Raw genomic sequence first — 12,430 nt, 5'->3', positions numbered from 1 at the left:
ATAACATTAGATGGTGAATATGATTAATATCTTCTTGAAAAGAATGAGAGTCACGTATAAAGTAAAAAAAAGAGATTTAGGAGTAGAGTACGCGCTGCATTTCAAATAGAGTTGAAATCATAATTATCTCCTTAATTAAATAACGCCTATATCACATTAATTCATGCGTATTCAAAGCAACCTGAAATAAGAGTTATGAAAATATTAATTATCATATTTAATCATTTACAACTTGGATTTTGTCGTTAAAATGATTTTAGTCATTCGTTTCTTAATAACGGAACCCCAGAGATTGCAATGATTACGCCAAACCACGCGCAATCAAAAGTGAAAATAAGTGATAACAAACACGTGACCCTATTCAAAAGATTTAATTCAACAAGAAGGCATTTTTTTAAAACGTCAGCCTACATACAATACATGGCGACGACGCAGCCGCTTTATGCAGAATTATGTAACTACAGATGCCCTGAGATCTCTATGTGTGCGTCTAAGACAAGAAAAATACAGACTCGTGACTCACGCACACACACATAGCGCAGTAATGGTGTTGTTACAGTGATGCGAATAGGCCGTCGTGGAAATAACAGTTATGGGTTTTTTATTAGATATATAGATAGTCCCATGAGGTTGACTATTGAACTTGTTTGAATTAAAAGGGGAAGTACAGAGCGCCGCAGTTTTATTAGTTCCTCGGTAATTGCACGTTTAACTTTGCGGCAATTATATGCATTGCGTACTTGTATTGAGCATGTTAGGTTTTGCGTTTAAATTTTTAGTACAAAAAAGTATCGGCTTGTTAAGTTTTTCTTGTTCTATTGGTTTGATTGGAATCTTGATTTAATATTTTGCATGTCTAACGCAACGCGTAAAGTGTCACTAGACTGACACTGAACATGTAGCACCGTGAAAATTCATTATTTACTTTTACAATTACAATTATCAACAAATAGTTGACTTATGTCTTTTTATATGAGTTCGTAAAGGGGAAGGGAACGACATTGCTATGACAGTGACCCGTCAATGAGTGGGTAAATTATAACAAAAGTTAGTCGATTAGGAAAACTTAAAAATTAATGCACTTATCAGCTATTAATAGTTAACGTTCATCAAAGTTGATTGCTCGGATATAGTAACACCTTTACAGCAATTTATAGTAACATAGTAAAGAAGTTGCTATTACTGTACGTAAAAGTTCATCATTACAAAACGTGATAGTTCTATACTTACAACTGATGATATGGAAGCCAATAAATAATTCATTGTTAGAAATTGTTTATTCTCGTTTAAGTTGGCTTGGTAACAATGGGTTAAAGAGGGTCAGGATTACGAGTCTTTAACACTTTTATATCTTGTTGAAGTGGCGTTTAAATTCTGGATGAATTGCCATCAACTCAATTTATTTGTAAATTTCTATGACTGCTTTTTTTACATTTGAAACCTTTACAGTCGAAACTAGCTAGTATAAAGAGTTTAACGTATAAAATGTTCTGCAAAAAATAGTTCCAACGGTGATCGCTTGATGCGATGATCAGATTTTCATGCAAAAATTGTCGATAGTCGAAATCGCGCCTCTAGTCTACTGAATCATTTCATTTATACTTTTAGTCATCACCTATTGCTATGACAGAGACTTAGACTGTAGACTTTGCTATTAAACAGCATTCATCGTGGAAGTGACGAAAAATATATTATAGACAAAGTATTGAGAATTTGAAGCTTTTCTTGAATCAGTGCAATCAATGAGTTTTCCACATTCATTTGTTTCTTTTGCTGTAAGAACAATAATTATAAAAATATTTTCGGTGACAGTTAAACAGCTTATTATGAGCCTGCTTGTAGTGTTCGCTAGTAACAAAACACATCGTTTGCAAAGGTTATTGCTTGACAATAAATTGTGTAAGTAACGATGTTTCCCCTTTGCATGTGTTCATGTTATTAACAATTGCAGATGCATAGAAAAAGTAAGACAAATATCATAATAGGACGGTTTATGATATACTAGCTGACCCGCGCAACTTCGCTTGCGTCACATAAGAGAGAATTTTCAGATTCAGAAATTTTCACGTTTTTGTAACACTTTTTTACTGTTACTCTGCTCATATTGGTCGTAGCGTGATGATATAAAATATGCTTTTTTTTCACGAAAAATATTCTTAAAATTATTTATATCTCTTAATATAACAAAGTCGCGCTAAGGCATATCCGCCATTAAAACAGTTGCCATGACAACGGAATTTTGTTAATTTAATGACATTATAACATTGATTATTCGCGACTTCGATCGCCACCTGAATTTTCCCGGGAAATGCGTCATTTTCCCCGGGTAAAAAGTAGCCTATGTCCTTTCTCGGGTATCAAAATATCTCCATACCAAATTTCATGCAAATTGGTTCAGTAGTTTAGGCGTGATTGAGTAGCAGACAGACAGACAGACAGACAGACAGACAGACAGACAGACAGAGTTACTTTCACATTTATAATATTAGTATGGATAAAGCAATTTATTACATACTTCAATCCCTTCTAATAAAATGAATACTAAATCAATTTATAGTTTATTTGTTTTAACACGCTGATTCTACGAAAAAAACCTTTCACTAACGGAAAGATATACTATCTTCACAGGCTAGACAACTTTTTTAGAATTTTACTCAAACAAAGCCGCACCGACTCCACTAGTGGTAATTTAACTCATATTAAAAAAGCGAGATACAATTACCTACCTCGTCAGTTTGACAGAAAATGAAACTTAAAAAAAGTAATGTTTGTGAACGGTATACGACACACAGCGTCATAAGATGAATACACTAGAAGCTTAGGTGAGTTGCTCAGCGCTACGTCATAGGCTTTTTGTCTAGACAACTTGAATTTCGACCTCTCGGCCTTGAAATATCTAATGGTCTGCAATAACAAAACCTGCCGGCCGGTTTCTCCACATAAATATTTTTTGTGCACCGTCATATTCAGTTCGATTTTTTTGCTTTAAGGATAATTTTTCCATGGCGTTGCAGGTAATTCTACTTATTAAGCACTATTAAAAAAAATGTTTTATCCTTTGTTATAATAAAAAACAAACGGAGGTAATCAGGTAGGTACCCTATGGTAGGACAACTAAAAAAAATTAAGTTATTTCAACGACCATTTACGACTCGTAATGAAGTTAAATGTTAATAAACTTACACATAAAAGTAAAAAGTAATCGGTTAATTAAAATATATAACTTTACTATTCAATAATCGTCAACAGAAGTTGAAGTTTGTTTTAATTTATCTGTGAAACAATGAAGTCAAGACGCGCATCTTGCCGCCTGTTACTTTAAGCGTAGCAACTGTTTTCAGTAAAAGGGACAATGCCCTTCAATAGACATCAACGGGTGCTCTACTTATTATTTCTACGAAATGTAAAAAGGAATGCAGAAAGTCGTTCACTATTGCGAATATTCGTGAAATCCCTTGCACACGCAATCTTTTTTGACATGCAGTTACGCTATCGCCAGCTATCGTGATTGATTCGATAAGAAATTGATAAGAGTGACTTTAAAATGGTTAGTTGGCGATTGTACCAACGTTCTCTGTCAAGGTACGGCGAGTTTATATAAACTTTAAGCTGCTTGGTCACAAATATTCATGTTCATTTTATGCTAATCAATTGATTTATGAAAGTAATTAAAAGCGACAATAGATTTTTATAGACAGTTTTGTTGTATTAAGGTTTAGGGATAATGGAAAGAACAATAACTGAATAAGCGAAAGCCGTTAAAGTTTTGAATGCGATTTTAAGTGTGGTATTAACGAACGTGGATTCGTGTATGCATTTCATAGTCAAATATGAATATGTTGAGGTAGGTTAGGGGGTCATTCTGGTGTCTTGTTATTATCATATTCGTTATTGTTCACTTATAATGAGCTTTATTCTTTGCTGTTCTTCCGCATTCTCTAACCTACGTCTGAAACAATACTTCGTGTGGTCAAATTGTTTTGTGCCTGTCTGTATATTAAATACAGATAAGAGTATGATTTCAATTGGATTCTAAATGATTTCAGGTCTGATTTTTTTCACACAATAACTAATAATTATTAACTAATCTTAGAGTAAAGGTATATTCCATAGATGTTATGGATCTTTCTGTGTTTCATGCGGTTTAGTGTCGTTCGTTTTTTAACCGTATAACTTTGCGTATTCATGTTATGGTATGTACGTAATATTACAATAATATCATTCAACAATACTATATTTCCTGTTAGTAATATAAATGTATTATTTTTTCCTCACATATTAACCAATAATACGAGGAAATTTACAAATAAGGGTAGTAATTTACATGTTAGTTGAAAGAGTACAACAGGGAAATGAATTAGGCATTATTAAAATTCAGTCAAAATAGTTCCTTCACTGAGTTCAATAGAAATTTAAATTTTATTCGTGTTTGTTTAGTCGATTTATTAAGCACTAAACGTGGAATAATTAATATCTAGTTATTATTTTGTAGATGTAATGTTTGATAACGGGACGAGTTGCTTTTGAGAAACGTTTAATCACATTTGTTCAGATTACGGAACTAAGATTATATTTAATCAGTTACATAATATTTTTTGCCGTACAAATTATGCATTTTTCCTTTATTATAACTTGAAATATAATTAATCTGAAAGTCACACAGAATAACATTTTCGCATTGCACTTATGTAATAAAAAATACTGTTCTATTATATTAATGAACACTGTATTATTAAATCTCAGTAATAAATATTATACCTAATTAAAATTATATTGCAATTAAGAGGATTCATTGCCCAACAGCAACCAATTTTATTATGATGCATTTACATAGTTGAATTTATTGTATCCATGATAATATGATAATAGTAGCGGATGCAATCGTAAATGAATTAATAATTTTATATTATTTCATTTCTTATGAGTCTACACCTTAATTCTCTATGTAGTATTTCTAAAAAGGCAATGAAACTACAAACAGATAAATTATTGCCTAGAACGCTTTAGCTATATAAGGTAAATATCTAGATGTACTTTGACTACATTTGATAGTTTTTCATGTCTAACTCTGTAAATCGTAGCATACGAATATCATTGTGTAATATTAACGAAATTGTTTGAAAATGTGTTTTTTTGAGTGTTTAAGTAAGACTATTAATTAGTAATAGCTGTTAGCTCTTACCAATTAGTCAAACAAAGGATGCTTTACTTATCGCTAAAACTAGGACGTGTATAGCACACGAAAAATGTGTCTTGTACGTTTTGCGATCGAATTTTAGTTCGAGTCTATGCCGTCGACACTCTACCCCAATTAATTCGTTTGAGTGTGCTACGTCGCCGCTCCGTATCATTTTTAGTTCCTACATTATTGTTTAACCCAATAAAACTGACTTGTGCTATTGTTCCAAAATGTAGACTACTTAGTTATTCATTTGCATATTATTATCTAGGTAGGTAATGCATATTACACAATTATTTTGACGATTAGAGTTTAACAAAGTATATATTTGGTTTAAAAAATATTTGATTTATGAGAATAACGAGGCTGTCGATTCGTAATCATACGAGTAATAAACTACTTTAACATTTTAAAATACCAATGCGCCCAATAGATAAAATGAAAAGTTGCCAAAACACTAATTGCGGTTTCATTACATGTTCTTATTTTTAGTGGAAAACGTCTGTTGAAATCTTAAAAATGTCATATTCAAAATTTGATGTGCTACTAATTAACTTCTTTTCCCAGTTTTTTTTAACACCAGACAGTTATTTTAAAGGTCATATTCAATTAAATAATTTTCTTTTAACTATATAATAATAACGATTACAAATTCTGAGTAGGTATGTCATCGCTGAAACATGCCGACGGTTTATTCAGGTTATCATTTTTTTTATCAATGCACCAATTCGGCGTGGAATTATCTAGCGTTTCGCATGCGTTCAAGGGTAAAGTCTACAGTCGGACGCACACATGTGCATGTGGTGCTCTGTGTGTGTGTAGACTTGTATGAGCGATATATACCTAGGCCTATTGTGTGCTGCATGCACATGTGTTAGTACTAGCTTGTGTGAGTGCGTCGGCGACGGCGGCTAACTTTTTCGCCTGCAGATATAGTGTTGCTATGCCCGAAATATAACACGGATGAATTTCGCGTCAATGTTAATTGCTAGGCATTATACTGAGTGGCGCGGCGGCGACGGCGGCGCTGAAGTCCGACGCTAGGCAGCGCATGCGCACCCATCCGCATGTTCTCTTCCATAATCGTTACTTTGTTTATGATTATGGGGTTGTGACCGTTTTTAGTAACAGGTTTTAAAAATATTCTAATACAATACAGATAAATTACATTTCCGACTAGTTTTTTCCCTTAATTAAATTCTCCTCATCGTTCGTTATCAGACGATTCGCTCTTAACAGATACGTGCCGTTTCAAGCAATTTTGGTTGATTTTGACGACAGTAATCGTAAAGTCTAGAAGATTTTTGGACAAAAACACACACAGTCTAGATTGTAAACCAGTCTGTTTGCCGACGGCATCAGTGTCGATATATTATGTAATCAAAGATATTAGCCACGTATATTCTTATATGTATTTATAGATATAATAGGATGCAGTTGTGTATATAATAAGGTGTTTCTATTAGCGGACGGAGCTGTTCATCACATGTTTGTTTTCGTTCGCACCTTTCCTGTCCCACGACACATGCTATGATGTAATTTATATATCGCCTATATTTGATAAATATTTATTTCGTATTTTAATTACAGTTCCTGTAAGAAGGAATGATACAAGTAGACCATAGCATGTGATTCGTACAATTTTTATCGCTTTAGAGAACATAACGCGATGTGTTGCTCCTAGATTAGTATAAGATAACTTAACGGGTGGAATTATGACAAGTTAGTTAACATCTTGACTTTAATCGTTTTTGATTAATAATAGGTTATGAAACCATTATTTCAGAAATCATTTCAGTTAGGTATATCAAAATTTCATTTGGTCCGAAAAGTTAATTGTATGCTTTCGAGTGATAATGATGATTAAAATGTTATTTCTTTATCTAAAATTAAATCTGAATTATAAACTACGCGTAGAAATCTAAGTAAGATGACACATTTTATAGTAGAGTTTTCTTGAGCGCTAGTAAACCAAAAAGGATGTGTTGTAAGAGGATTTTAATAATATGAATTAAATGATTAATTAATTATATTATTTGGTTTTATTCTAGTTACAGTTCAAGATATAAAATTATATGAGAAATTCCCATTGTTGTTTCCGAATGTACTTTTTCCCGATGCAGACCTATTTCAATAGCTTAGTTAGTATAGTTATATTAGGTATTTCTTTATATTTGCTATCAAATATATGTACCAATTATGGTACACCACAAAATAATTAGTACATTGTACTTTCGCGTGTTATTATTAGATAACGTAGCACTACACTAAATAATAGACTATTATGAAATATAAAATCTCCTTCAACTAATTCACGATCAATCCGTGAGATTGTTGAAAACTGATAATTATGTTACATTGTAGTTATCAGTAGTTTTAAGTATCAATTTCTCAAGATAATCTACGCATGACATTCAAGCGAAATTATTTTTAGTTTGTTTCTACATATTATACAATACCTGTGTAATGTATGGATATAAATATTTATTGTATTGTAAAAAGGTGTAATTTTACGACTATTTGGGACAATTAACGACTTTAGATATGTAGGTACCGTGTATATGCCACATGCTATACGTCCAGAAAAACCTTTGAAATTTTACTTTGCCTTAAAGGTTGCAAGAGTGTTGCGCTTCTAATTTAAAACTTATTACAGAGTCAGGGACATAATGGATCAATTCGTAAAAGACACTAAAATATTGAATCTCTGGTTTCCGCATAAGAAAAGGTAAGTACGTGCAAAAGTAATTATGAATAACTTTACCTTAACGACTTTTACAGATTAGTGAAATATTGTCTTTCTCCCGACTTTATGAATACTAAGAAACTAAAATCGTTAAACGAAAGTCCGTGCAATTACGTTTTAAGTCCAGACCGCCAAACAGCACATTATGTGTCCTCCGCCAGTTCTTTCTTTAAACAAGATTGTCGTACGTATCTAAAACCTTTATTACTTTACAATACTGGTATATTCAAAAGAATCTTAACCAGTACGAAACATTGAACTTCCAGATTTATGCATTCACGTATAACACATTAAAGCTTATTCGTTGGCAGTTTTGCAATAACTTTTGGTTAAAATGAAGCAAAAATTGCATTTAATGGTGTTTTGGAGAACATTTATTCGACATCGACTCTATTCTGCGAATTTATAGCGTACTTATCCGCTGGTTTTAATTATACTGTATTTAGAACTATGCAAAAATCGGCAATTATTAAAAACTCAACTGATCGCAACAAGTCATCAAATGTTTAACTGAAAATTCTAGTCTCCTATCTAGTTTCTAAAATCGGATCAGAAGAATCAATCATATATTCTTAGATATATTTTTTTCTCGACTATGATGCAACACGGGAGCTTGTAACCAAAGTACATGTAAGAAACCCGCAGGTCTAGTTTTAGCAAACCTAATCAAGCATACACTCATCGAAACGAACGCTAGAATTCTAGACGCTAGATTTACGGAGCCGTCTTTATAGTTTTTAAATTACATGGTTAATTTTACGTGAAAAGCGGCTGTGTTTTATCTTTCAAGAAGCGTAATCGACCGTAGTAGGCTTGGACTTAATAACTTCATGGAGATATGTAGCTGGAAACGCATAGAGACGCAATAAAAAAACAATGCAATGTTCTACGTGGATAGCTGTAATCCATCTTGTTTGATACAACAACTTATAATTACGGTGGACGTTCGTTAATTATGTACGCATGCATATACTAATAATTATTAATGTTATTAATGCGATATTAATTTGTCTATGTGTTACGCTTTCACTGAACTACTGAAGTGATTGAACTGTAATGTTAAATATATTTTGGTGCAGTACATAGATAATTGCTGCATGCAGATTGTTAGTTTATTAATACAATAAAATTAATTGAAAATTATATGAAACTCTGATTTAGCTAATTGTATCATGCAGGTGCAAAATTAGGGACTTATTCGGAAATTATCCAGTTGTAATATTGTATACCTATAGATATATTTACGACTTTTCAAAATTAGTTAAGCTGTTTTCAGATTCAAGGCGGTAGTTTAATATTATTTCAATCAAAGTTTATTGAAATAAATAGTTTTAGAACTATGCCTTTCTTTGCGAGTTTTTAAGACAAACAGATATCCCCGTAAGACTCTTAAAGTTTAGTTTGTTTCTAGTGCTAGTCTAAACTAGTGCGCTCAGGTCGGTTACGACTAAATATCCATACATTATGGCGCTTGCGGCACCAAATACTGCTTTGTTCACCAGATTACCAGTGATTGAAACTGTTTTTCATGTGAATCTGTTTCTGCTTGATTTAATGATGAATTAATAACGTTCTGCTTAGCTGATCGTGTAAATAATAAATATTTTTGTGCACAAAAAGTTAAAGATCGCGTGAAAATTGTATGAAACTTATGGTAATTTGAAAACTATCAGTTATTTTTAGTGCCGGCTAAGTTCGGAACACCATTTAGGAACAATTAAGTTTACCAATAAATCAAGTAAGAAAATTTGTTATAATTGTATGGTTTATAGTAGTGGGTTTTATGCCTTTATGAGCTTAAGTAGCCGTTAAGTTTAAAACTTAAAGTAAAGTTGTAAAAACAACACAACGATGACTGCCGGTAATGATTTAATAATGTAATATTTAAATAGTTTTTTTTAAGAATCTTTCTTATACTCGGATAGTTTAGGGTACATAAAACATTGTAACAAAGGAAATTATCGGGAAAGTATTATGTTTATGAATTTATAAGAAGAAATGAAGGACTTAAGTAGCTTTTCACGTTATTATAAGTAAGTTATAAAAGTTTTGCAACCAATATTATATTATCTTTCTTTAATAAACTTGTATTTACAATAAGGCGGGCTTGAGTAAAATCATGGCATACTTAAAGTATGTATTATATGCAAATAACTACTAAAAGCCTTTGTTTGACTGTCATTTTGAAATATAAGAGCATTAATTAGGCAGGTATTCTAATTTTCCTAAATAACTGGAAGTATTTAGTTACCGAAATTTATTCTAATACGCTAAATACCAGTGGCGTAATTGCGGTTTGAACTGTAACCGTCAAATTGATTAAATTAATCATAATTCATTAATTTATTTTAAATAATTACTGAAAAGTAGAGTTCTAACACAAAGTTAAGTAACCGAAAAAGTGCAAAACAGGAAGTTTTTAAAGAAGCAGTGCATCATCAAGGAAAACAGTTTATCCTAAATAATAAGAGATCCCGTGAATGATGTAATTACCTAATTTGAAATATTTAAACAAAGCGAAATAATTTACTAAATTAGCTTAAAAGCTAAATTATTTAACCATGCTATGGTATATCCGTAATTTCCTAATTGCTTATTCAAATATTTTTTCAACTGAAAGGAAAATCTTAACATTACATGCATCAATCTAGTTTAAAATACGACGTAGCTGCATCAGAGGATTCATCTAAAAACCATGCAAAAATAATGAGAGCGAAATACATCAAAGCTTTCAATGACTACCCGTATCGTTAATTAGTACAATAACAAAGAGAAAAGGAAAACCTTATTATCTACAACACAAAAAAATTGTACGCGCAACACTGCAAAACTGTTAATAAATTTTGTGTATAGTGTGACATTTTTGCTAAAAGTAGTTAAAACAAATATAATTTAATCACAATTGAAAAATTAACGCAAGTGATACCGCGGACAAAAGCCTCATAAATATTTACTCAACGTCCTCTTAAATATCCTGACAGACACGAACTCTATTCGACATACCACGTTCCACCTGCACATTCTATCCTTGTTTTTCTATTATAATACGCAGCCTTATTATCTCAACCATCAATTAAAAATATATATTCGTTAATAAATTAATTTAAAACGGATGCATTCGATTTTCACCGCATGCTCTATCCGGCTGCGATGTCACGTTATTGCTCAGCACTCGCTCTGATACACGTATTTTATGCAACAAATACATCTAGACTCATACTAGTATTTATACGTGTATATAAAAAACTATAACCCGCCAATTTAATAGTGTGAAGGATAATAAACCAGTTTGGCGCTAAATACACAAAGGCGGGAAAACAAATCGTATTCGTCTACAATACAAGTGTAAGGAACTAACGTTCTTCAACTTTTAAATATTGCTATGAATCATTTTCATTTTTTTACAATGAATTCAGAGAACATTTTCGGAAATCAAACTATAGTGAACATGGCATGTCGAGGAATTGAACATGAGTCAGTGGCGACTTCCCTCTCACGTGTTTCAGACCTACCTATAGTGTAACGTTGTGTAGTGTGCGCGTACTGCTGAAGTACCGGGGTGCGCTAGGGCGCGCTGGATCGTTGGCGGGCGGCGCACAAACACTCACATTCAAATATTCGTCTAACCTTGATGCGAATCGGCGCACTCCGGGTTCCATCCGACGACTGTCGTCAATACAGACGGGCTGAAGGGCTCGCTTCAGGTGTAACAGTGAAAGCGACACTGATCGTGAGGATTATGTGCGTATCGCGTGGGAACGTATCGCGGCGCGGGCGTCGGCGTCGGGCCGGACGGCAGGCGCATCGGCGCGCCGCCACCGGCGGTGAAGTCGCGGGGCTGCGGCGCGGTGGCCGCGCTACATGTCACTGTGCGGCGAGCGCGCTCTTCGCGCCGTGGTCACCGACTCTCAGTGGCGTCGCCGTCCTACTGTCTGCCCGACGGCCGGGACGGCGGCGCGCGTTGCACCGCCCCGCTGCACCGCCTGCCCCCCAGGCGCTATGCCCCCCTCGCTCGGCCCCCCTCCTCACGTCGCGCTACACCCGCCCCGCCCCGAAGAATTTTCCGCATCGGGCGGGAAAAATCGATTGTGCAGCGAGCCCCGAATAATTTCGGCAAGACGCACGGCGCCCTTGCGTCGTCTCCGACGGCAGCCGCTGCCGGTGAGCCGCTCTCCGCGACGGTCAAGCGCACCGCCTTTCACTCTACGCCGACGCTTACACATACACTAAACTCGTAGCTTCCGACACTTTGTTGCACCGCTATACATTTAACTCCTTTATTGTTTTATAACTGATGTTATGAATCAAATATGTTTTATAAATGAATAAAATATTGAATAAGCCAGATTAATGTTATATGCATCAGAAATGTTATTTGAATTTACGGCTCGGTTAAGTTTCAGTAATAACTTTTACTTCAGGAAATAAAATATAAATTTCCATTGTGTTGAAGGCATTTAAAAAGTAAAGTTATTTAAACGATGCCTGGTAGTATATAAATTACT

The 12,430-nt window shown here is 33.9% G+C and overlaps 1 protein-coding gene across 3 annotated transcripts in view; it reads right to left on the bottom strand.

Annotated features, from left to right (window-relative positions):
- Nucleotides 1-11,691, bottom strand: part of mamo (maternal gene required for meiosis) — a 43,937-nt gene extending 32,246 nt beyond the window's left edge. The window contains exon 1 of one of the 3 annotated variants that reach the window (XM_076115595.1): nt 11,553-11,691. The gene's annotated coding sequence lies outside the window, so the exon portion shown is untranslated. Of the gene's footprint in view, nt 1-11,437 lie in introns of all 3 variants that reach the window. The other 2 variants (XM_076115596.1, XM_076115597.1) reach the window with 2 other exon arrangements.
- Between the last annotated feature and the right edge of the window lie 739 nt (nt 11,692-12,430).

This window comes from Anticarsia gemmatalis, chromosome 6 (assembly GCF_050436995.1).
Source record: "Anticarsia gemmatalis isolate Benzon Research Colony breed Stoneville strain chromosome 6, ilAntGemm2 primary, whole genome shotgun sequence".
Classification (NCBI taxonomy): domain Eukaryota; kingdom Metazoa; phylum Arthropoda; class Insecta; order Lepidoptera; family Erebidae; genus Anticarsia; species Anticarsia gemmatalis.
Note: the sequence above shows the minus strand (reverse complement) of the source record. Positions and strands in the feature narration are given on the sequence as shown.